This window comes from Lygodium microphyllum, chromosome 8, assembly GCF_053477565.2.
Source record: "Lygodium microphyllum isolate KBCC chromosome 8, Lygodium_microphyllum_v1.1.10, whole genome shotgun sequence".
NCBI lineage: Eukaryota > Viridiplantae > Streptophyta > Polypodiopsida > Schizaeales > Lygodiaceae > Lygodium > Lygodium microphyllum.
Genome location: NC_141142.1, coordinates 98,207,149 through 98,234,441, shown reverse-complemented (window position 1 = coordinate 98,234,441; position 27,293 = coordinate 98,207,149).

The window sequence follows — 27,293 nt, the reverse complement described above, 5'->3', positions numbered from 1 at the left end:
ATGGTCGTGCAGGTTTGCAGCAGCTTGCTCTCGTGATCCTTCAACCCACTGCTTCAGGTCTTGCCATAGGGTGGAATGCTACCTAAGCATGTCTCCCAGGCTCAGCGTCACAGGGTTGGTCACTAGCGTGGTAAGAAGGTCATTGGCTGCTCGTCTTTCTCCTATTTCGGATTGTCTTGGCCAATGTCCATGACTGATTTGCTGGCATGTAGCATCAAGGCTTTGCCTAAGCAGCACCGCTTGCAGCACAATTGCATCTCTCAATTTTGGTTGAGGGGGTGAGAATGGTTGAGGGGGTGAGAATGGTGTGCTTATGCTGGAGAGATCTTCAATCTCGTCTTCTAGGATGGGCTTTGCATCTTTTAGGTGCTCTTGGGCCTCTTTTACCCATTCCTTCATTGTTGAGAGTGGAAAAAGACTGAATTTTTTACTGATTTTTTGTTGTTTTTGAGGCCTAAATGGTTGATTTTTTATGGATTTTGAGTGATGTTTGGTTGTTTTTGGAAGTGTTTGAGAGTGTTTTGGATGATATTGATTATGTTTTGGAAGCTCATGATGATTCTTAGGAGAAATATGAGGCTCTGTGATGTTCTGATATGTTCTATTGAGGTTTCAATTGGTTCTGATAACTTCTGTTTTGTTCTGTATGAAGCATGGATTGATGATTGATGAAGGTTGAGGTCTTTTGAAAGCTTATTGAATAGTTTTTTATAGTTTGGAATGGTTTTAGTATGAGTTATGAGGATCTAATGTTCTCTGATCACCTTTTATAGACCTTCTATAGAGCCTCTGTCTCTTTGCTCTGTCTCTACTCTGTTTCTGTTCTGTTCTGTTTTGTGGATCTTCTATAAGTGTTCTGTAGAATGTATTTGTGACTTTGGGAAAGTTTTCTAACTTTTGGAAAGGATGAATCTAAGTTCAAAAGAGCTTTAAAAAAATGGAAGAAGCAGCTGCTATAGACTGAATAGAAGACTAGAGTGACAATGACAGTAGTGAGCTATGAAAAGACACTATAGTGGCTCTGGTGCCTGTTCATACCTCCCGTACCTCTTGGGAGGTGCATCCACAACCTAAGAATGATTATTAAGTGCCATTCTTGAGTATTGTAATAAGGAGATGATGTACTATTGATAGAGAGAGAGAGAGAGAGAGCCAAAGATAGCCAATTCTATCAAAACAATGTATCTATTTATTACATATGATTTCTAATAGTGAGAAGTACTTAAAAATAGCCAAAATTTCCGAATTTCAAGGGAAGAATAGACTTTGTCAAAGGCGACAGTTGCAATTAGTACGATTTTAAGTGGCAATGCTTGAAAGTGCTTAAAAGACCCACTCGATGACAGTTTGAGAATTTTCATAATTTTTTGACATGTCAGACAAGACCCTAGGAGATGCCCAACAGTGGAGGACTTCAAGATGGACGCCCAAGATTTTTCGGGCTGTGAATTGGACACCAAACGAGGAAATGGGAGTGCCCGGGAGGCCAAGACCCAAAAGGGCAAGTGTGGGAAAGGACTTAAGAGAGCCCAGAAGATATGCCTTTTGGGGGCTCCCTTTGGGAGCCCAACCAAAATCAAAATCGTGGAGGGGAGGGGGGGCATCCATTTTTTTTGGGCGCAGTCTGAGAAGGCGCCATTTTTTCATTAGATGGAGAGATGGGCTATGAGGCCTGCAAACAACCCCCCAACAGATCTTATGCCGGAGATGCACCCTATCTTCACCCCTCATCACTTGCTTCCACTTTTCAAATGGGTGCTTGGTTGTGGAGATGGAGTTTCAGTCTTTCTCTCTCCTGCATAGAGCACTTCATGTGGCAAGAATCAAGAAGAGAATCGGGAGATGGATGCTTGTTGGAGAGGCACCGGATTGTTCCAAGAGACTGAGGAGGCTCAAAGCTGAAGATCTATGCTAAAATCCATGGCTGGTTGGTCGATACACAGTCCCAATTAAATATTTAAAAAACCCGAAACACGTAAAAAGGCGGTATGCTCTATTTTATGAAAGAATTTTTCTTGTTTTTTATCGTTCATGGTCTAAATGGTATGCACATGGGATGAAATTTTATTTGAATGTTCATTGCATTATGTTTGAGGGCTGCAATCACTGTTATGTAGAACCCGTATTGATTTACAGCAATTATAAATTTTCAAAATCCGAAAAAACACAAAATTTGATGGAAATTGATAGTTTCTTTGATTTTGAGTGGGAAAAAATCAGTGGACATGGGATAAAACAAAAAAAAATATTGATTTTCAGTTCCAGTGATCAGTCATCGGAAAAAAATCATAAAATACCTATTTTCTATAAAAAATAAATAGGAAACTTAGAGAAAAATGGAAAAAATGGGTTTCTTACGTTAAAAGAAAATGGAAAAATGAGATCTATGTATGGGAATTTGCCTTAGTTTGGCCCTTGTCCTTTGTGTTAAAGTGCGTATTTATTGCTTTTACATACAAAAAAGACATAAAAGAACCTCTACACCTATGCAACATAGCAAAATTTAAACGGTGAGGGGGAGGATGATAATATACAATAGTTTAAATGCTAAAATAATACAAAGTCTGATTATTCTCTTTATGCATAACATTTAGGATGTGGTTTATTTGAAAATAATGGATCTAGCAGCATGAGGTTTGCCTTGATGCTAGGTTCCTGCAATGCAACATTGCATATTAGTGAAAATTCATTAAAAAGGTTGTTTTTGCATGACACATAGGCTGATTGTAAACCATAACTGTTTGTGCACCATAAGGCATTCACCATTGCATGAATCATACACATGGTATCTATTCCTGGCATGCACAGCAATTGGTTGAAGTATAAATGACACAAGCTAGAGAGAGTAAGGCGCCCAAGCTATAGGTCTAGACAGTGGGTCCAAGGGGAAAAGTAAGTGAGGACTGGTACATTCATGGAACGATATAATATTGGTACCAAGAGTGGATTCTGTTTCGTATGTGTTATATGTGTTACTGACGCATCGAGGGGCCAATCCCCAAGGTGTAGGAGGGTAGTAGTGGGGCCGCTGCAATCTGCTGAGGGGTGCCTCCTATGTTGTTCTACATGGTGGATTACACCAAAATGTGTAGGGTCTCCCTCTGAGGAGTCCGAGAAGATTGAGGGTTGGACTACAAAACACGATACAAATGCAAAATGTACGTACGATGGCAGTACAATGTGTCTTGTAGACACTCTTGACCGCGAGGCTGTGGGGTTGTCTTGTGCATGTCAGAGGTCGGGTTAGTGCTATAGCCAATGCCGGCCCATTTTAGGTCCCATCAATTTATGAGAGATTGAGAGAAAACTATGAAGACATTGAAGATGAATACTATGTGATTGATTTCCATTCAAAAATGGTGTATTATTTTATGTTCCTTGTTCTATTGATGGATTCTGAAGATGTTGAAGATTATGGTTGATTCTATCAAATCCGTGGAAGATATCTACTATGATGTTGCATGAAGATTTGCTATTTTCCTTGTTTTGGTTATCAAAAGAATGAAACAAAACCTTGTTGATATTACAAGATAGATTTTTTTGTAGTACAAAGCCTTTTCCTTGGTGTTCCTCTTGGGGCTCCATTCTTTTGGTGCGCAACTAGGGAATACTTGCCATCAACAAGCATCAGAAGAGGCTGAAAATGAAAGAAATGGCATTGTCAAGAAGAGAAGAATTCAATGGATGTTTGCAAAGTTCCTTCTTCCACTAAAGAGTTGGGGATTCTTATTGCCAAAGCCACTTTCTACAAGAAGTTCATCCCACAATGGTGGAAACATATTACCATCAGATGCAAGCTCTATGTGGTGGACTATTTCCTTTTCATGTTGAAGCAGCAGAAACTTGCATCTTGGTGGCAAATTGTTTGGGAACAAATTGAAGGGTAGAAACAGAGAGAATGATCATCCATGGAAGATTTGACATTCATTGAGAATTTTCCAGACATCATCAAGTGGGAGATTGTGAAGAAGCTTCAGGAGTCGTGGTCAGTGGAGGTTCATGAAAACAAGAAAGAAAAGAGTTGGAATTTGTTCGTGGATTCTCAATAGCAAGATATGTGGGATGCTTGGTGTTCTGACAATCTTTTTTTTGTTCAATTAACAACCCAATGGAAGTTGGTAGACAGAGTGTTTTTCACAACATACACTATTGAAACCATCAAAAGATGGCATTATTATAATGATGGCACGACAACGATCCTAAGAAGAATAAGTTTTGATACTTTCAGAATGGAATATCTCCCCCTTTGTAGTGGTTTGAAAGCCGAATTCAGAGATGTTGAAAAGAAGGAAGTAGGAGAGATGTTGGCCAGAGAATCCTCTAGAGAGACTGAAGCCCCTCTTTGATTCTATTATGTTGAGTACAGACTAACTGGTTGGAGCCAAACCCCTGATGAATAATGCAATTAAGAGGCAAGCATTAGAAAGAGTCCAGAGGTATGTGAGAAGAGAGAAGGCAAGAATCAAGGCTAAGAACAAGCTTGCAGCAGAAGACTCCTTTGACGCCCTAAAAGCACTCTTTACAGAAGTCCTCATAGTGACTCAAGGTACTCTTCCTAGTCAGATTCATCCTGGAAATATTGATGATAGGCCAGCTAATGTAGTCCCATTGCCAATTTTTAAGGGAGAGTACAATGAAGACCCCAATCTTCATGTAGTAGAATTTATGGTAGCATGTGCGGCTAACAATGCCAAAACCCCTTAGCATTGGTTAGCGATATTCCCTGCTACTCTCAAAGGTGTGGCATTTCAGTGGTATGAGAGACAAGCAACAAGAACTTTTGACACATGGGATGACCTGAAGTTGGCATTCCTCACTAAATTCAAGCGTGAAGGTTTTGAAGAGCAGATTCGAGAGGAGTTCATGAACCTAAGTCAATCCTCTGGAGCAAGAGTAGAAGCTTATGTCTCGCGAATGGAATCCATCGTGAAGAGATGGACCAGCCATCATTTGGATGAAGGCATCCAGAAAGGATTGTTCCTCAGAGGCCTAGAACCAAAAGTTCTCAAGTTCATGGAATTGAGAAGACCAGTCAATCTGCAAGTTGCAGTGAAAGGTGCAAGATTGTATAATGAAGTTGAAGCAAAGTTGTTAATGACTCCAGGAAGAGGAGTCTTACCTCCTCCTATGCCAGGAATGGTATACCTATCAAATGTAGTCCCAAAGACAGCTCCCTACCCCTATCGCTAGATACAAACAGTGCTATAGTACAGTGCACCGAATCCACAGTGGTCGCCACAGATGAGAGTGCCTCAAATGATGGTTCAATCACAACAACAATGGCCTCAAACAGTTCCTCCAATGGTAACTCAATGTTGAGATATCCAGCTCCACTCGTGATATGCCAGGGTGACCATTGTGTATTTATGTCACCGACTTATTAGCTGCAAATGCGGTTGGTACACTGCCCATGAATAATAGCTAGATGGCAGCTATCCTTATCTACTCTAGTTCGTGGCTCAGTTAGTATACCACCTTAGTTAGTTGAGTTTGGTTTGAGACCCACATATAGGGTTCTTCTATTTCTTTTGTACTTGAGTTCTTTTGGCTTACACAACAGAGAAGAGGAAAACTATTTTCAGCCTCCACCTTTGTGTGTATTCCCCCATTGCGTAAGTGAAAAAGCTACAAGTGAGACTCTTTCCTTCTCTTCCACAATCTTGACATGGTATCAGAGCCTGGTTCGTGGTAAGGAGCTCAAGAAAGCAAACCAAGTTTGCGGCGTTCTGGTAAGAGGACCAGTGTTGCTTTCATTTTTCAAGTTTGGGAGCAAGTCTCTGCAGGTAGCACAGCCGAAAAGTGCAAGAATGCATTGTCTCAGATTGAGACGCCCTTCGCGGTGTAGCAAGAGGGCAGTATATGCTGCAGGAGAGGGATTTAACCTATGGTTGCCCTCTTTTTGTGATTCGAGGCCATTTCGGGTCCTGCTTTGGAGGCGAAAGTTTTCCGCACGCACTCTGAAAAAGGCCCTGTTTTTTTATGTGCGACCACTGTTCTACAAGTCGGTGAAAAGTTACCATAGAAATTGCATCGTATGCTTGTGTGCAGAGACATTGGGAGTTATAGAATCATCCTTGTTGCCTGTTGATGCAAAATTGTCACTAGGAAGTGACTATGTAGTCAAATACCACTTTCGTCAATTTTGCAGATTTGCCCTTGTGAGGCTGAAGCTGTGTTTTTTGCAGTGACAGAATTTTTTGCAGTGTTCTATAATGGCATCTGATTCTCTTTCACAGATTGTCACTAAAAAGCTTGATAAGAACAACTTCCAAGCATGGAAGTTTAGAATGACGAATTTCCTTATGGGAAAAGGATATTGGGAATTTGTTCCAGGAAATGAAGAAGAACCAGTTCTTCCTGATATTCCCAATCAACAGCAAATGCAGGCATTTAAAGGATGGCATGAGAGAGCAAGAAAAGTTATGTACTGGTTGTCTATCAATATTTTAGACTCTATGATTGTGCATATTCAGGATGCAAGTACGCCAAAGGAGGCATGGGATACTTCGTCAAAAATGTATAGTACAAATACGCAAGCAAGGAAAATGCAGCTCAAGCAAGAGTTGCACAATGTGCAAAGAGAAAGTATGAGCATCAATGACTACCACATGAAGGTGAAGAAGATTGCAGATGCACTTGCTTCCATTGGGTCGCCAGTGGAAGATGATGATTTAGTTTTTGTGACCTTGAATGGTCTAGGAAAGGATTATGCATAGTTCCAAACATCCATTTTCGTCCGTGAAAGATTTCCTGATTTTGAGGAGTTGATTGCTCTTCTAATTTTTGAGGAGCAGAGAAATGGTGGTGCATCTTCTTCAGGAGGAACTTCAAAAGAATCTGTCTTCTACTCAAATGCTGGAAGAGGTAGAGGCAGAGGTAGAGGAGGCCGATCTAGAGGCCATGGTAGAAATCAGAATATGCAGCAAACTCAAGAAAACCAGTCCTATGGAGGAGGACGTGGTAACTCTAGAAGCAGGGGGAATGGAAAATTGCAACAAGGGAATTATGCATCTTCTAGTAGACAGGGTGATGATAGAAATGAGCATTTGTTTATGGTGCAGCACATGACCAATTCTGTGACAAGTGCAGAAGAAAGCAACGATGTGTGGTATGTTGACTTAGGTGCATCAAACCACATGACAGGTCATGCAGAATGGATGCAGAATGCAAGGAAAATGGAAAAACTAGGATTTGTGGAGACTGGTGATGATACTTCACATCCTATTGTGCAGATTGGAAAATTTCCTTTGTCTATGCAGGATGGGAAAAAGAAATACCTATCGGATGTATTTCATGTCCCGAATATCACCAAGAACCTTCTGTTGGTCAAATGCTTGAGCAGGGCTTGCAGGTCAGATTTAATCCTCATGGATGCTTTGTTGAGGATATGAAAAATAAAGGTCGCTTGATAGCAACAGGAAAGAAGAAGGGCAGAATGTTTACGTTGGATGCAGACATGCCTGAATTGAGTGCAGCAATGTTTGCACAGGGGACCGGTGTAGTTGCAAATATTGATATCTGGCATAAACGCATTTGTCATGTTAATGTACAACAACTTAAATCAATGCAAGCCCAAAATATTGTTGCAGGATTGCCTAAATTCAAGGTTGCAGAAATGCATAAGGTATGTGAAGCCTTTCAATTTGGAAAACAGGCAAGGAAACCATTTCCTAGACATGTTCAAGAGAGTAAGAATCCATTGGAATTAATCCACTCTGATGTGTGGACTACTAAAGCTGCATCTATTGGAGGCTGTCATTATTTTGTCACTTTTATTGATGACTATAGCAGAAAAGTTTGGGTGTATTTTATGAAAAAGAAAAGTGAAGTTTTTGGGCATTTCAAAACTCTTAAAGCTATGGTTGAAAAAGAAACAGGCCTGCAAATAAAATGCCTAAGGCTAGATGGAGGGGGAGAGTACCTCTCAAATGAGTTTTTCAAGAGCATGGCATAAAGCAGCAATATTCATGTAGTCATATCCCACAGCAAAATGGAATTGCAGGAAGAAAAAACAGGCATATTGGAGAGGTATCTTGTGCCATGCTCAATGAAAAAGACCTGTCAGATTTTTACTAGGCTGAGGCAGTTGCTACATCAATCTACATAATGAAAGGACTCCCACTGCAGCAATACATGGCATGACTCCAGAGGAGAGGTATACTGGTAGGAAACCAGATATTACACATTTGAAAATTTTTGGTTGCATTGCCTATGTTCATGTGCCAGATGAGTTGAGATCCAAGTTGGATCCAAAAGCTGAGAAGTGCATCTTTATTGGTTACTCTCTGCACAGCAGAAAGGGTATAGATGCTATGACCCTTCTACTCGTAAGTTTACATTGAGCAGAGATGTTGTTTTTGATGAGATGATTAGTTGGTATAAACCAATAAATGTGATTGATAATGTAGATGTACAAAATGGTAATGCTGCACAGAATTCACAGCAGCAGTCACAAGATATTAGTGGACCTAGAGCGTCCTCTAGTAGTGGTTCACATTTTTCGCTATGGACAGGCAGATTGAGATCAGGAGATTCTTCTCAAAACAATGTAGATAGTGGTATGCAGGTATCACGAAAAGGAAAAGAGAAGGTAGATCAGCCCATGTTTGATGTGAATGCAGGTCACTCTTATGTGGATGGTGAATCCAGTGGCTTGATATATACCCACAAGAAAAAGAGGAACAAGTGGACTATGTGGATTAAGATTAAATGTTTCCAAAAAAATCTCTCTTCTTACACACACTCCAAGTGCCCTGGCCCCCCACAAGCCCATCAATAGCCCCAGTCCCAAACCCAAGTGCTCCTAAGCAAGCCCCATTAGCCACAAACCAAGCCCCACAAGCCACCATCCCCTGCCTCTTTCACACATTCTTTATCCTCTCCCTCTACTTCAGCTTGTCCCAGCAAACATCACCAACCACCACTTTTGATGGAGGAGGAGCGTGCTGTTGATAGAGATACTAACACAATCCTCAATGAGTATGTGGATGACCTAGGTTGCATAATGGCCCTCATCTGTGCCATTATATCCTTGAGGGAGTAGCAACAAGAGGTTGAGTTCAATGCTCTTAACATTTAGGTGCTTTCTCATCCTAATGAAGAGGCATTGACCGACTCCTCTAATAATAAGTTTTTACTATTTTTTATCTCCTAGCATCTTAATCCTTGATATCATTAGGTATGTTGTTTTAACCATCTTTTTCAATCCCCCTTGTTTTGATAACTTGTCACTTGTGTCATTTTCCTATTATAAGTTTTGGTGGCAGCCTTTCTTGCCGAATTCACCTTTGCTTGAATCTCATCATTTGGAAGATTGGAAGGGATATTTTTTCATACCATTTCAAAATCAGCCTTCCACTTACCCTAAAAATAAGAAAGGCTCACCAATGTCAAAGCAAAATTTACTAGAGACATAAATCACAAAACAAAATTCTAGAACTCACCACATAAACCATACAGCCAAGGATGGACTGGGTAAGAGGATACCACACTCTTATTCATGTGTTTGCTTCCAAGGCTTGTGCTTTTTGAATAGAACTTTTCTCCTCATCAATGAATCTATCAATAAATTCTTACTCATCACATGAACACAAGGTACTTGTATGGAACAAGTAGTCCTTGAGGTTTATGACCACAATCACATCCTCATTTAGCCTAGAAAGTTACAACCATAGGTACGTAGCCCAATGAGAACATAAATCTGTTGGTTATCATTTACTTTTATGGATGCTACTTGGATGGCTCATTGAGTGTTCCTACTCAAATCTTTATAGACTACTTGGGTGAGATACTTTCTAATGTATGCTCTATAGATCTTGAATGTATGGATGCCATCCCCATGATGTTTTGAGTTTTGCCTGCTCATTTGGCATTCAACTTTGTTTTAAAGGGAGATATTTGGCTTTATGCATTGAGCCACATTTGGAACTTGGATGTACTACATAGAATTTGGTTTATGCACTTGAGCTTGAGCTTATTATAGTGAGATAGTGGGACTTAGTGTGACATGTACATGCCTCTTCATGCTATATATATGTAGTTGATGCCTAGTGGGCTGCTCCAACTTTTATTTTGGGTTGGCACCTATCTTTGTCACACTATTGTCAATGATGTATTTATCTTATATGTCTATGATTGAGCTTCTATTGTCATTGCTTAGTGAGTTGTGCCTTTGTTAGGTCTCTTCCATTATTTGTGAGACCTACTATGTGCATGATGGTTATGCCTATGGGATGTATCTCAATCTGACACATTAACCTTTGACAATTCTTGGTGTTGGTTCCATATTCACTCATTGCTAGTTGTAGTTCTACCCTAACAATTGCACTTTACATCTTATCAATGAGAGCTCATACTTGCCTTTGAATTCTTACTACTATACTCTATTTTCAGCATGATGTAATTGCAGTTTACTACACTATTTATGAGAGCAATCACCTCCTCTTGACTATCTTTTTCTTACAATTTGTGGAGAGCTCATTACTTTGGTAATATCTCTTGTCTCCCACTTGATTTACCAATGGTTTTGGGGCTGATTCGCAAGAAATGTTAACAATCAGAGAGACATAGACAAGAGTGAAGAAGCAATAGTCACACTAGAATGTTCTTTCTCTTTCATTATCATTCCACACACTACTTAGTGAATGTACAACCTAAGGTCACAAAGGACCATTCACACCAAAGCATTTAAATCCTAAGCACTGACTTATTTAATGTCCGCATAGTGTGGTACAGCTGGACAACCTAAGTGTCGGGTATGGTCATACCAAAGATAGTAGATCAAGCTTGAAGTCTTAACACTCCCCCTCAAGCTCAAGACAGTATCTGCACACCAAGCAGCTGTCTAAAAACACTAAACTTATCTTTACCCAAGGACTATCTGCAACTTGCTCATCAGTCTTCACATGCATGAGATCAACTCTCCCTACAAGAACCATCTCTTTGATAAAGTGGTAATGTACCTCTATGTGTTTTGTCCTGGCATGCTATACTGGATTCATTGCTAGGAGTACACTACTAAGATTGTCGCATAATAAGGTCACTGGAGCATCCACCTGAATATCCAAATCAGCCATAAGCTTGAGCAGCCATGAAATCTCGCATGCTGCCAATGCAACACCCCTGTACTCTGCCTCAGTACTAGACAATGCAATCGTTGGTTGCTTCTTGCTGCTCCAGCTGATCATGCCACTTCCAAAGCCAAAAGCATAACCACTCATAGATCTACGATCATATGAGCATCCTGCCTAACCTACATCCGTGTATCCAATGAGTTTTAAGGGTTTATCTCTGACATAAAATAGCCCATACTCTACAGTGGACTCAACATATCTCATAATGCGTCTAACTGCATCCAAGTGCGGATTTCTAGGCTTCTGCATAACTGGCTTATGAGCCCTACAACATAGCTCAAGTCAGGCCTAGTGATGGTCAAGTAAATCAGACCACCAACCATCTACCTATACATAGTCACATCCTTTACTTCAGCTCCAGTGCTCATGTCTAGCTTGACATTCTGATTAAGAGGTGTATCCAATGGTTTGCATTCTGCCATGCCATACTTCTTCAGCATTTCCATGGCATAGTGCTTCTGCATCAGCCATAAACCATTTTTAGCTGGAACTACCTCAACGCCCAATAAATACTTTAGTTCTCCTAGGTCCTTCATGTCAAATTCAGATTTCAGCATTTTCATTACATGCTATATGCCCAAGTCATCATCACCAGTGATTATCAAATCGTCAACATATATGACCAGCACTACCAAGCCACTGTCAGTCTTCTTTGTAAATAGGCTGTGATCAGCCCTACCAACAAAAAATCCCAAGCTCTGTAAGTAATTACTGATCCTTGCATGCCAGGCTCTTGGAGCCTGCTTCAGCCCATACAATGCTTTTTTTAGCTTATACACATAATGCTGAAAATCAGGATGAACATATCCTTCAGGCTGAACCATATAAACATCCTCTGCTAAGCCACCATTAAGAAATGCATTCTTAACATCCATCTGTTGCAATTTCCAGCCTTTAGCAACAGCCAAAGCAATCACAATGCGTATGGTTGCCATCTTGGCAACAGGGCTGAATGTTTTCTCATAATCAAGTCCATACTATTGGGCATACCCCTTAGCAACTAGCCTGGCTTTGTACCTTTCCACACTGCCATCCGACTTGCATTTGATTTTGTAGACCCATTTGCAGTCAATGGTCTTTTTTCCTTCAGGCAGTGGCACAAGATCACATGTCTTATTTTCAGCCAAGGCATTCATTTCTTCATCTATAACTACACACCAGTTCTCATCTTTCACTGCTTTAGCATATGTACCTAGTTCTTTGATCTCCATCACTTTTGTCATGCAAGCATAATGCTTTGCAGAGTAGCCAGTGTACATCAACTTGTCAATAGGGTATCTGACCCTCTGTATGCATCTAGGCTGTGGTGCACTGCTCGATTCCCCTCTCTCATAAGGCGGAATGTACGTGCTCTACCTTGTGCTAGACGTATAGATAGTGGGAATACCAAGTTCACTGTCTAAAGTGTTAGCAGACTCATATCCAGAAGTCATTCTACCAAGTGTCATCATACTAGATGCATCCTCAGTAGCTTTCGCTTTTCCTTTATTGTCCAAGATATCATATCTCCCCCTCACTGACATACTGGTGTTAGTGGATAGTGAGCTCCTCAATCTCCCTGTCCATGGGGATACTGTCTGACCACTAGGACCTATCATAGCAGTGCTCTGCTACGAATAAACTGTAGATACATGAGTAGAAGGCATATCCAATGGCACTACAGCCGGTGATACATACTAAGAGCCCATCTCATCAAAGATAACATCCCTGCTCACCAAAGTCTCCCTGGTAGAGGGATCATAGAATTTGTATGCCTTCTTCTCCTGCCAATATCCAATGAAAACACATTTATGCGCTTTTGGATTCAGCTTCTTCTCTTTCTCATCTAGAATGTGCACATAGGCAAGACAACCAAAGACTTTCATGTGAGTTACATCCGGCTTATAGCTGTACAGCTTCTCAAACGGTCTCATATCATGAATACCTGCAGTGGGAGTCCGATTCAAGATATACATGGCTGTCATAACAGCCTCAGCTCAATAATAGAGCGGCATCTTCTTCTCATTCATCATGGCATGAGCAGCTTCCATCAGGACCTTGTTCTTTCTTTTAGCTGCCCCATTTTGATGAGGAGTGTAGCTGTAGGTAAGCTGCCTGCATATGCCATTTTCACCAAGAAAATTATCAACTCATTTGACACATACTCCCCACTGCTATCTGATCTCAAGCAAGAGATATAGCAGTCAAATTCCTTTTCAACCTGCTTTTTAAACTGCTGAAAAACAACAGACACCTCATCCTTTGTTTTCAGGATATACACCCAAGTATAGTGATTGTAATCATCAATGAATGTCACATAATACTTCGAGCCTCCCATAGATGCATTATGGGTTGGCCCCCAAACATCAGAGTGCACTAACTACAATGGACGTGTACTCTGCCTTACATGCCTGACAAATGGCAACCTGGATTGCTAACCAAACTGGCAAGCATCGCATACATGACCAATATCTGAGTATTGGAACTTGGGTAAACCTGTAACGAGCTGTGAGAGCGGAGTTTTGAGCCCAGAATATGTCTAAACTTTGCCAAAAAATCCAAAATTTAGGGGAAAAATATTCGACATCGAAGGCGACGGTTGCAGCTAGGACGATTTTAAGCACCAAGTGAAAGACGGCTTTTAAAAGATGCCCGAGCGACACTTGTGGATTTTTGATAATTTTTTCGATTGCCGTGTGGGATGCCGGGAGCTGCTAGTCAGTGTGGGATGCCGAGACGGATGCCCAGGATTTTTCAGAGGTCGAATCAGAGCCCGGACACGGAAGAGGCAAAAAATTGGCCAAAATTGAAAAGGTGGACATTGAGAGATTAAAGGGGGGTGCCCTTTAGGACCTTAACCCCCCTTCCAATATTTTTCACATGGCATGGTGGATATGGCAATACCTGTTGACAGCGCGTGCAAAAATCGAGACCCCCCCATATAGATTTTGGGGCAGCAAGCACCCCATAAAATAGACATTGCCCTGCAAATGCTCCTTCTTCCCTGATCATATCACCGGTCTTCGCATGAGATATGGCTGACTGAATGAAGAGTTCAGAATCTAGTATTTCTCTCTCCTCCCTCTCTCCTCTCTATGGGTTGTTCATGTGCACTATCTTGAAGGAGGAATTGGGAGGGAGATTGAAGGAAACGGTGATGGAGATGCTAAAGATTGATGTGCAGCATTGGATTGAGAGCAATGGAGGCTCCGTTTGTTGGTCACACAGTCATTTAATGCGTCTCGGGTTTTGTAAAAACACGGTATGACCATTTTTATGAAGAAAATGAAGGCTTTTTGGTATTTTATGATGGTAATGATGTTTTTATTGGATGAAAATTTGTTTGAGTGCTAGTTGCATCATGATTAATTGTTGTTTATCAGAAAATTTTGATTTTGCAATGATTTACATGTGCTATTTAATTCCCGTAGAACCCGAAATGCGGTTTTTAAGCGGTAAAATGGTAGTTTTGTCGTTTCGGGTGGGTGAAATGTGTTCCTATGGGGGAAAAATGAAGAATAAATTGAATTTTAGTATAATGAAGTGATTGAAACAAGAAAGATTAAAAATAGCATATTTTATTGCCAAATAAATCAAGAAAATGAAGAAAATAAGGGGAAAAATAGAAATACGCTTCACAAAAATAAGGAAAAATATAATGATTATTTTTGGATGTGTGGTAGTGGCATAGCATGAGGTTTAGCCTCAGTTTGCCCTATATCCTTGTCAAAGTTTGTGATTTAATGCTTTTCATACATCAAAACATGACAAAATGAACCTCCACCTATGAAACGAAAGCAATACCTAAACGTAGGGGGTGAGGTGTTTGAATGGTGCAATTTGCGTGCTGATTATTGCTGATTTTTTTATGCACATCATGATATAGAGTTTGTTGTATTTTAATTAAGAGGATAGTAGCATGAGTGTTGTCTCGGTGCTATCCTTACATCGTCGCAACGAGTTAGTGAATGAGCATTGGAAAGCCTGGTTGTGCACAACACGTTTTTGATTGAAAATTATGTTTGAGCACTTTAGGATCATCCACTTTTGCATGTGCATGTCAACCATGGTATCAAAATACAAAGAACTGGACGCATAGCACTTGTTTTTGATTATGATGACCCATGCTTGAGTGTGGAAAGACAACCTAGGCTGTAGGATAGACGTTCATTTCTTGGGAGATTATTTGGTAAGGATACATGGTATCTCCTGGAATACTTTCAAAATGAAAGAGTGGAGTTTGCTTGTTTGTTCTATATGTTGAGCAACGCATCAAGGGGCTAATCCCTGCGATGTAGGAGAGCTGCAGTGGGGCCGCGGTGATTCCACCGAGAGGTTGCCTCCCATGTATGTGATTATCGTGGCATTTATTGCTAGTGTGTATGGGTTCTATAAACTCTAGCAATAAATTTAGAAAATGATGATTGTTAGTATCGGTATCGGTATCAGTATTGCATTGTAATTAGAGTGAACTGAAACGAAGAGAAGAGAGGTTGGAACCCCGATAATTATCGATATCAATGTATATGTCTTGCTATTAATAGCACGTGCAGTTCTCTCTGTCGCATTTTGGCTAAGATTTCTGATCTCGTTTTTCCTATAGAGTGCATAAATGGATTTTTTTGGGAATGACCAAAGAATGAAAGCTTGAGCTATCCGCACGCTCCCTTCATCTCCAAACAACGACGATCCTGCAGCTTACCAAACTGCTCCTGCTTCGCCCTCGCCCTCCCCCTCCCCTTCCCCTCTTCTTGTTCCTGGTGGTTCTTTGCCTCTTCCAGCAAAGACAACATAGCCAGCCAGCCAGGCTGCAAACAAACAAAATAAAGAACCACCAGGAGTTCCTTTGCCCATTTTTAATGGGTTAGCCGAAGAAGATGCGGAGTTTCTCATTTGTGAATTCCGAATATTAATGTTTTATTACCGCATCCAAGATGAGGGACATCTTATGATGTTCTTTAACATGACGTTAAAAGGAAGGACTGCAGTATGGTATCATAGCATAGAGACTAGAACCATCACTACAATCGAGCAATTTTATGTAGATTTCTGAGGAGAATATACCCCTGAAAGAGGTGGCCAATACAGTTTGCGTGTTTTGAATGTAACATGTCAAGACCCCCATGAGAATGTGAAAGCCTATGCCAAGAAGCTTAAGGAAGTGTTTTGTAAGTTACAAACTTACATTCCTATTTCGTTGGCTGCCCAATTGCAATACTTCTTGCATGGATTGGATTTCAATATTTAGGTACAATTGAGTAGTGTGGCTTTGGCTGATATAGACAACGCCGTCATGTGGGCAAAAGGAGTAGAGTCACGATTACAAACTGCCTACTCCTCTCAAATAAATCTTAATGCATGTCTAGTACCTGGAGGAAATTTACCATTGATAAATGGAAGTCAAGGGATGCCTATGAATAACCCTAATGGGAGAGGAAGCATGGTTCAAAATGTACCTTTGCTGCTAGCTCCTTCCAGTGTGATTATGCCTATGGCTAGTTAGTTGGCTCCACCAAATGTTGGAGGCCAAGCTTCGAACCCTAATGTTGTTCCTGTGAGTCAACAACCAATGCCCAATCAAATTGTTAGGCCAATGGAATGACGGATAGACGATCAAGGCTATGAGTCGAGTGCCTCTAATGTCCTTGACAAAGTTAAGGATATGATGAAGCACTACACCAACATGATTTCTGAACAATATCGGCAAATAGCTATTGACGTCAATTTCTTGAAGAAGTAACAGAATCTGATAGGGAGTCGATACCCTAAAGAGGGTGGTCCCTGAAGATTCAGCTGTAAGTGGTGTGGCGAACAACATTTCCCTAGAAATTGTCCAAATGTTAAATGTGATATTTGTTGGAAGTCAGGCCACTTAGCCGCTACCTCTTGAAGTAAGATTAGTTCCCTCCAACAAGGGAGTAAACAGCCATGTCCAATTAATCATAGAGCGTAAGGTAATAACCTCCAGCAAAATGATGGGCCAAGACAAATACTACAAAGGGGAAAGACCACTATAGAGGAGTTGCCACAAGGAAATGGAGTCAGCCTTATCGAGGTTGTATGCGTCAATGGCGCTGAAACCTCTAACCTACGAGCTGTGACAAGAGGCCAAAAGGCTAAAGAGGGTGATAAAGATAATGGAAAACCGGTCGAGGAAAACCCCTAAGCAAGGGGATAAGGGGACGCAAGTCCTGAATCCTGGCGTGGAAGGTGGACCTCTAAGGCCCGTTGACAAAAAAGTCGATCCTAAGAAGGATGAGGAAGTGCCAAGAAAGAAGGAAAGAGCTAAAAGAGAAGCACCAAAGCCAGTCCTGAGACCAAAAGAAAGGATGATTTGGCGAGAAAAGAGAGCTTTGGCTACCTATCACGATTTTGATTTAGCAAGTTCTCTTTACAAAGTCAAACCAGATGTAAACCTCTTACAGTTGATTAAATTATCTCCAAGAGTACGCAAGGAATTCAAGAAGATCCTGCATATTGGGTATATTGTAGAACCTTTGGGCATAGCATTAGGGGAAGATTGGTTTGATCATGCTGAAAAGAATTGCCCTAGGGTTCTAGCATACGTGGATGGAATATTAGTGGAGCATGCTATTTTAGACACTGGTTCCTCTATCAATATCATGAGTTCAGAGTTGATGGAGAGGTTGGGTCTAGGCATCCAAAAAGATAGCTCCACCCTTCTTAGAATGGCTAATGATAGTCTAAGGCAACCAGAAGATTGTGTTACTAAAGTCCATGTTATAGTTGCAAGTGTAGAATGCTTCTTGGACTTTAGGGTAATAAGATTTGCAGGACGTCCTAGCTATCGAGTCTTGCTAGGTAGGCCATGGATCTTATGAACAGACTCTCAAGTCAACATACCCGTCGGTCGAGTGGTTTTAGGTAGAGGTGCTAATCGAGTAATAGTCGATGCTTACCCTGAGTCTCCTCAGAGTGAGAGAGCTCCTTTATCCTCTACTGAATTAGAAATAGAAAATGATCCATTTGGTAGTGAGACATCATCCAGTGATGAATCTAAAGAGGGGTCCACTACAAAGGATATTTATTAGATAACTCTAAATGAGCTGATAGAGCCTCAAGATAGGATAAGAGACGTGGATGTGATTGAGTTGGACCTTGGCACGCCAAATGATTCGCGGCCAATTAAATTAGGTTCCATGCTCAGTTTAGTAGAAAGGAAGGACTATGTGTCCTTGATTCAAGAATTCTACGACATCTTTGCTTAGCTGAGAGGCATTCCTCCCAGCCTGGCTGTTCATACTATTCCTATAAAAGAAGGCAGTCATCCTGCGTGTCAGAAAGTAAGGCGTATGCCTTTTGAATTGAGGGACGGTCTGTTTGAGGAGTTACAGAAGTTACGGAAAGCTGGTTTAATCTTCCGTGTACATCACACGGAATGGTGTTCACTAGTTGTCATCAGGAAGAAGAAAAACAACGAGATCCAACTGTGTAGATTTTAGAGAGCTGAATAAGAAGATGGTTAAGGATTACTACCCGCTGCCATTTATTGACCAGATTTTGGATCAATTAGCGGGTAGGGAAATATATTCGTTTATGGATTGCTTTGCAGGATACAACCAAATGGCAATTGCAGAAGAGGACAAGTTGAAAACGACTTTCATTACTGTCTTTGGTACTTTTGTGTACCATGTGATGGGCTTTGGTTTGTGCAATGCACCTGGATCATGGCAACGAACAACAGGCAAGACCTTTGGTGACATCTCCCCAGATGAGTCGAAAGTATTTATCGATGACCTAGGGGTAGCCACTATAAGGGAAAGGATGTTGATTATCGTAAGAAAGTGCTTTGAGCACTGCAGATGATTTTGTATCGCTCTTAACCCACAAAAGTGTGTCTTTGGAGTGCCTTATGGGCTATTGCTAGGCCATGTGGTCAGTTCAATAGGGATCGCAACTGACCCTGAGAAGATCAAGGTTATAGTCGCTATGAGTCCACCACGCACTCCGAAAGAGGTATATAGCTTTCTATCATCGATAGGGTACTATCGAAGGTTTATAAATGCCTTGGCAGAAAGGGCGTTGCCATTAACGAACTTATTATCCTTTAGCTATCTATTTGTATGGAGCGACCCTTGTAAGGTAGCTTTCGAGGATGTGAGACAGGAGCTAGTAAAAGCACCAGCCCAAATCTGGGAGGAAAAGTGGTATCATCTGATAGCTTTTGCTAGTCGAGAATTGGGCATATTAGAAATTAACTATATCAAGAATCGCGTGGTGCGGGGACTTGCTCAAGATGCTACACCGAACACACACAGAATGCACAAAGAGAAGCTCACTCAAGAGACAAGAAGAGAGATGGAGGCCAAAACGTTTTTTGCTGATTTCTTCTTCTTCTTCCACACACTTTACAATGTACACAAAGTATAGATCAGATACAACATAAAGGAAAGTGGCCTACTAAGTCAAACAATGCATAACTGACTACACTAGTCGACTGGCGCTATAACTATGCCAATTTTAAATAGGTGTAACAACCTGAATATAATAAGTAATGAGCCAGTGGCCATGTGAGAGTCATAATGACCACCAACGTGCTAAGTGTAGACATGTGGACCCATCTAACTAGGCGGTCCATCATCAATATCCACATGTGTTGATCTTGTCATCTCAACACTCCCCCTCAAGCTCAACTGCATCTCTGCAACTCCAAGTAAGCTTCGAAATTTTGAAGCTTCTTTGTACCCAATGCCTTCGTGAAGATGTCAGCTATCTGATCCTGTGTGCTGACATACACTAAGTCAATCTCACCTGCTAGTACCTTCTCTCTCACAAAGTGGTAGTGTACCTCAATATGTTTTGTCGACGCATGAAACACAGGGTTTCTAGCCAACTGTTTACTGCCACCCTTCACGGAAGTTACAATATGAACGAGACTTATTAGCCTTATTAATCACTAGTATTAATGTGTATAGTTTAGACGGTCCAAAAAAATATTAGATTTTGGGTAAAACTAGCATATTCTAGATAGTTTAGATATTAACCTAAAAAGATAGAACTTGATGTCATTTAAAAGAAAAGACAAGTGATGTCTTTGTTAGTTTTGGAGATTTTATAAAAAGAAAAAAGATAAAGAGAGTGATTGGCGAAATCGCATGTGCCGCGATCGCAGTCTACATGCAGTAGACAACACTCTGAACACGAAGAGAAAGAAGGAGTGATCTGAAAGCTTTCTAACCAAGTGTGTTGGGGTTTTACTGTACTTTTGGAGCCAATGGAACCATTAGATTTATGAGTTGAGCATCAGATCACTGATTTTTCCAAGAGTTCCTCCACCAGTAACTCTTATTCTCAGCCTCATAAACTCTTCTCTAATTCATTATAAATATGAGGCATGGGGAGGTGGAAGGGAGTATATAAGGAGACCCGGAGAGGCAGCGAGAGAGAGGTAGAGAGTAGGATACCCCTCCAAGATATTGTGAGAGAGAGCTGGAGAGAGAGAGAGAGAGAGAGAGAGAGAGAGAGAGAGAGAAGAGTTACCCCGAGAGGCTGCAAAGGAGAGAGTTAGCTCAATTCCCTCTAGCTCGATCCTCGACTTAGCCATATTTTCTTACACTCTCCCATCTCAAATCTATTTTTCCTTCTTAATCTCATAAGTCTATTTGTGGATGATGGCATGCAAGTGAAGAATGTTGCGTGCGGATGGCAATCCTACAACCAGCAATGAAGCTTCGGGCGAAGGAATCACTATCAATCCAACTGTCATTCCGGTCATAAGTAATGTATTTCTGAATTGATAGACACTTGCTTTGATTCTCGCATGAGATACATTAGGCCCATGCTATGATATATGAGAATAGGCCATCGGAAGGGATAAGCCTATTCTCACATATTCGAAAGATGGAGTTTGCAAAATGCATGTATCAAGGGAAGTTATTTGCACTTAGTTGTGTATGGCTTATTCGTTGATAGAGCAATCGGTCAGGAGTTATGAATAGCATAATCATAAAAATAATGACATTAAGAATTGTGCATACAAGTATTAAGAAAATTTTGCATATAGTCTCTCTTTGATCCCAAGGGGGAGAGCAAATACACGATGGAATTATTATTGCGTCCACTCTAGAATTGCTTGGAAAAAATACGATTAATTTTGTTGGTTGATTAAACAATACCCTAAATGTTTTTCTTTCAATCAATTGATTGTTGCATTGAGATTTGAATAAATATTCCAAGGCTTGTGTTGATGGCAAATGCATGGGAGGGGTTTGTAATGACAAGTTTCCATGGGAATTAAGGAATGTTTTCCTAGAAGATGATATTAGGCTGATTGCCTTGATTATGCTTGATTCCTAATTGGATTAATTAAGGAAGGATATTTTGCACAGGTGGATCATCTCTAAGATTGCATTGTGGATTACCTCGAGAGGGCACTCCTCGATTCACGGGCTGAACATCGAGTGGTGAAAAGGTCAACCACGAAAAGTGTCTCTCACTCCTAGGTCGCATGGGGTCAGTGGAGCTCTAGACACCCCTTGTCAAGTCTGGAATGGAGTTGTAGACTACCATGAGGACAACGTCTAGGGCATTGTAAGATCTTTATTCTAGATAAAGGATGGAAATTTTGATTCCATGTGATTTGGACATCGGGTACTTCTGTTGGACACAAGGAATACATAATTCTCCTGTATGCGCAGGAGACAAATATTAACTTGAAGATAAGCTAAGGAACATATTTGTCAAAAGGAGTGCTTGTTTTATTTTTGTGTCTGAGTCATAAATTACGTGAAGGAACCCTGTTCCCTAAAAGGCTTAATTAATGAAGATGATTTTAAATGTCACACACAAATGTGGTAGGACCTAATTAGAAAACTAAAGCTATCAAGAGAAGCCGGTGGACGGAATCCCCGACGGCTGTGTCCTATGGCATTGTAGTCCCAATCAACTGGAAGAATTCTCACAAGGATTTATCGCCATTCGGCTTTAGGTATTGTTAAGTTAGAACCTGATTCATGCCATTTTAGGGGACTAGAATGGGACTATGCTCTACACGTAGAGAGATTGAGCAGCGCATCCCTCTCGTTTCCTATTCTCTTTGAACCAAGTGCGGTATGGATCTGCTTTGGATTGGGTATCTTTGCGTAAAGTAGGATATTCAAGATGACCCGACACTAGAATGCTGTTAGGAGACCTTGGCCCTAGGAACCTATATTTCAGGTTGATCCTAGTGGGTTTGACCGTGAACGTTCCATTGCGAGGCAGACTCGAGAACCTTAGGCGACAAACCCCGGAACATTGTTGAGATATCGAGCTCCACTCATGATATGCCAGGGTGACCGTTGTGCATTTATGTCACCGACGTGTCAGTTGGAGATGCGGTTGGTACACTGCCCATGAATAATAGCTACATGACAACTATCCTTATCTACTCTAGTTCGTGGCTCAGTTAGTATGCCACCTTAGTTAGTTGAGTTTGGTTTGAGACCCATATATAGGGTTCTTCTATTTCTTTGTATGAGAGTTTTTTTTGGCTTACACAAAAAAGAAGAGGAAAATTGTTTTCAGCCTCCACCTCTGTGTGTATTCCTCCATTGTGCAAGCAAGAAAGCTACAAGTGAGACTCCTTCCTTCTCTCCCAAAATCTTGACATGGTATCAGAGCCTTGTTCGTGGTAAGGAGCTCAAGAAAGCAAGTCAAGCTGGCGGTGTTCTAGTAAGAGGAGCAGTGTTGCTTTCATTTTCTGTGTTGGGAGTAGATCTCTGCAGGTAGCACAGCCGAAAATTGCAAGAGTGCATTGTCTCAGGTTGAGACGCCCTTCGCGGTGAAGCAAGAGGGAAGTATATGCTACGAGCTAGGGTTTTAGCCCTTGGCGACCCTGTTTTTTTGATTTGAGGCCATTTCGGGGCCTGTTTTGGAGGCGGAAGTTTTCTGCACGCACTCAGGAAAAAGCCTTGTTTTATGCTGTGCGACCACTGTTCTACAGGTCGGTGAAAAGTTACCACAGATATTGCATCGTATGCTTGTGTGTAGAGACATTGGGAGTTACAGAATCATCCTTGGTTCCTGTATATGCAAAATCGTCACTAGGAAGTGACTGTGTGGTCAAATACCACTTTCGCCAGTTTTGCAGATTCGCCCTTGTGAGGCTGAAGCTGTGTTTTCTGCAGTGACAGAATTTTTTGCAGTATTCTGTAATGGCGTCTGATTCTCTTTCACAAATTGTCACTGAAAAGCTTGACAAAAACAACTTCCAGGCATTGAAGTTTAGAATGACGAATTTCCTTATGGGAAAAGGATATTGGGAATTTGTTGCAGGAAATGAAGAAGAACCAGTTCTTCCTGATGTTCCCAATCAACAGCAAATGCAGGCATTCAAAGCATGGCATGAGAGAGCAAGGAAAGTTGTGTACTGGCTATCTATCAGTATTTCAGACTCTAGGATTGTGCATATTCAGGATGCAAGTACGTCAAAGGAGGCATGGGATACTTTGTCAAAAATGTATAGCACAAATACGCAAGCCAGGAAAATGCAGCTCAAGCAAGAGTTGCACAATGTGCAAAGAGAAAGTATGAGCATCAATGACTACCACATGAAGGTGAAGAAGATTGCAGATGCACTTGCTTCCATTGGGTCGCCAGTGGAAGATGATGATTTAGTTTCTGTGACCTTGAATGGTCTAGGAAAGGATTATGCACAGTTTCGGACATCCATTTCAGTTCGTGAAAGATTTCCTGATTTTGAGGAGTTGATTGCTCTTCTAATTTCTGAGGAGCAGAGAAATGGTGGTGCGTGCGGATAGAGGAGGCCGATTTGGAGGCCGTGGTAGAAATCAGAATATGCAGAAAACTCAAGAAAACCAGTCCTATGGAGGAGGACGTGGTAACTCTAGAGGCAGGGGGAGCCAAAGAGGTCGTGGTGGATGGCAAAGAGGCCAAAATGCAAACAACAATGTTGAATGCTACTACTGTGGTAAAATGGGTCATATGGCTAAAGACTGCTATAAAAAGCAGAATGACATCATGAATGGAAAATTGCAACAAGGGAATTATGATCTTCTAGTAGACAGGGTGATGACAGAAATGAGCATTTGTTTATGGTGCAGCACATGAACAATTCTGTGACAAGTGCAGAAGAAAGCAACGATGTATGGTATGTTGACTCAGGTGCATCAAACCACATGACAGGTCATGCAGAATGAATGGAGGATGCAAGGAAAATGGAAAAACCAGGATTTGTGGAGACTGGTGATGATACTGCACATCCTATTGTGCAAATTGGAAAATTTCCTTTGTCTATGCAGGATGGGAAAAAGAAATACCTGTCCGATGTATTTCATGTCCCGAACATCACCAAGAATCTGGTTTCTGTTGGTCAAATGATTGAGCAGGGCTTGCAGGTCAGATTTAATCCTCATGGATGCTTTGTTGAGGATATGAAAAATAAAGGTCGCTTGATAGCAAAAGGAAAGAAGAAGGGCAGAATGTTTACATTGGATGTAGACATGCCTGAATTGAGTGCAGCAATGTTTGCACATGGGACCGGTGTAGTTGCAGATATTGATATCTGGCATAAACGCATTGGTCATGTTAATGTACAGCGACTTAAATCAATGTAGGCCCGAAACATTGTTGCAGGATTTCCTAAATTCAAGGTTACAGAAATGCATAAGGTATGTGAAGCCTATCAGTTTGGAAAACAGGCAAGGAAACATTTCCTAGACATGTTCAAGAGAGTGAGAAGCCATTGGAATTAATCCACTCTGATGTGTGGACTACTAAAGCTGCATCTCTTGGAGGCTGTCATTATTTTGTCACTTTTATTGATGACTATAGTAGAAAAGTTTGGGTGTATTTTATGAAAAAGAAAAGTGAAGTTTTTGGGCATTTCAAAACTCTTAAAGCTATGGTTGAAAAAGAAATAGGTCTGCAAATAAAATGCCTAAGGTCAGATGGAGGGGGAGAGTACCTCTCAAATGAGTTTGCAAGGTTCCTGCAGGAGCATGTCATAAAGCAGCAATATTCATGCAGTCATACCCCACAACAAAATGGAATTGCAGAAAGGAAAAACAGGCATATTGGAGAGGTATCTCGTGCCATGCTCAACGAAAAAGACTTGCAAGATTTTTATTGGGCTGAAGTAGTTGCTACAGCAGTCTACATAATGAACAGGACTCCCACTACAGCAATACATGGGATGACTCCAGAGGAGAGGTATACTGGTAGGAAACCAGATATTTCTTATTTGAAAATTTTTGGTTGCATTGCCTATGTACATGTGCCAGATGAGTTGAGATCCAAGTTGGATCCAAAAGCTGAGAAGTGCATCTTTATTGGTTACTCTCTACAGCAAAAAGGGTATAGATGCTATAACCCTTCTACTCGTAAGTTTACAGTGAGCAGAGATGTTGTTTTTGATGAGATGAGTAGCTGGTATAAACCAGTAAATGTGATTGATGATGTAGATGCACAAAATGGTAATGCTGCACAGAATTCACAACAGCAGTCACAAAATATTATTGGACCTGGAGCGTCCTCTAGCAGTGGTTCACATTCTTCGCCATGGACAGGCAGATTGAGATAAGGAGAATCTTCTCAAAGCAATGCAGATAGTGGTATTCAGGTATCACGAAAAGGAAAAGAGAAGATTGATTAGTTCATGTTTGATGTGAATGCAGGTCACTCTTATGTGGATGGTGAATCCAGTGGCTGAGAACAGAGCATTGATGATGAGTTGGGTATTCCTTCTATTGTTACACCTGGAGTAAGGAAGACCAGGGATGCTTTGAGAGCACCTGGGAGTAAACCTATTTTACGCAAGTCTACGAGAGCTAGGTATCCTGTGGATAGGATAAAATATGATGGATTTACAGCCATTCACTATGCATATATGGTCAAAGTGATACAGGAACCAGAACCCACTTCTTTTGAGCAAGCCATGGGAAAAGAAAAATGGGAGAACGCCATGGATGAAGAAATGGATGCCTTGGAAGCAAATGCTACATGGGAATTGGTACCTTTGCCTAAAGGTAAGAATGCAATTGGCTGTAAGTGGGTTTATAAGGTAAAGCACAATGCAGATGGTTCTGTGAACAAATACAAGGCAAGATTAGTAGTCAAGGGGTATGCACAAACATATGGCATTGACTATGAAGAAACATTCAGTCCGGTTGCAAGGATGGCAGCCGTAAGAGCAGTCATTGCTATGGCTGCATCAAAGGGATGGTCTTTACATCAGATGGATGTAAAGAATGCCTTCTTACATGGTGATTTGCAAGAAGAGGTCTATATGGAGCATCCACCAGGTTATGTGCATGCTGTTCATCCTGAGTTTGTTTGCAGGTTGAAGAAAGCCTTGTATGGCTTGAAGCAAGCACCTAGAGCATGGTTTGACAAGATAGGACAGTATCTTGTCACTATTGGCTTTCAAATTTCCAAGGCAGATTTCTCACTTTATGTGAGAAAAACAGAGAAAGGTATTATGCTACTTGTCATTCATGTTGATGATTTGATTATGACAGGTGACAATGATGAAGATATCCTTCATGTGAAAATGCTATTGAAGCAGAAGTTTGAGATGAAGGATTTGGGAGAGCTGCGTTATATCTTGGGCATTGAGGTGATTAGATCACCAAGTGGGATATAGCTCTTGCAGAGGCAGTATGGATTGGACATTCTGTCCAAATATGGGATGATAGGCTGTAAGCCTATTTCAGTTCCTTTGGAGCAGAATGTGAAGCTGAGCGCAGATGCAGGTGAGCTTCTGGAAGACCCTACTATCTACAGACGCATAGTAGGAAGCTTGATTTATATGACTATTACCAGGCTAGATTTGAGCTATGTTGTTGGATTGGTAAGTCAGTTTATGCAAGCTCCAAGGAAACCGCATTTGGATGCGGCTAGATGCATACTCAGGTATGTGAAGTCCACATTGCAGTATGGACTATTTTATGAGACTGGGGTTCAAATACAGTTGCATGGATACACTGATGCTGATTGGGTTGGTAGTATTTCTGATAGACGATCTACCAGTGGATATGTGTTCTCTTTTGGGAGTGCTACAGTCACTTGGAGCAGCAAGAAACAGCCTACAGTTGCCTTGTCGAGCACAAAGGTTGAGTACAGGGGTGCAGCAATGGCTGCATGTGAAGTAGCTTGGTTGCATAAGCTACTTAATGATATGCATCAGCCTATAGATGGGCCAGTTGTCATTTATTGTGACAA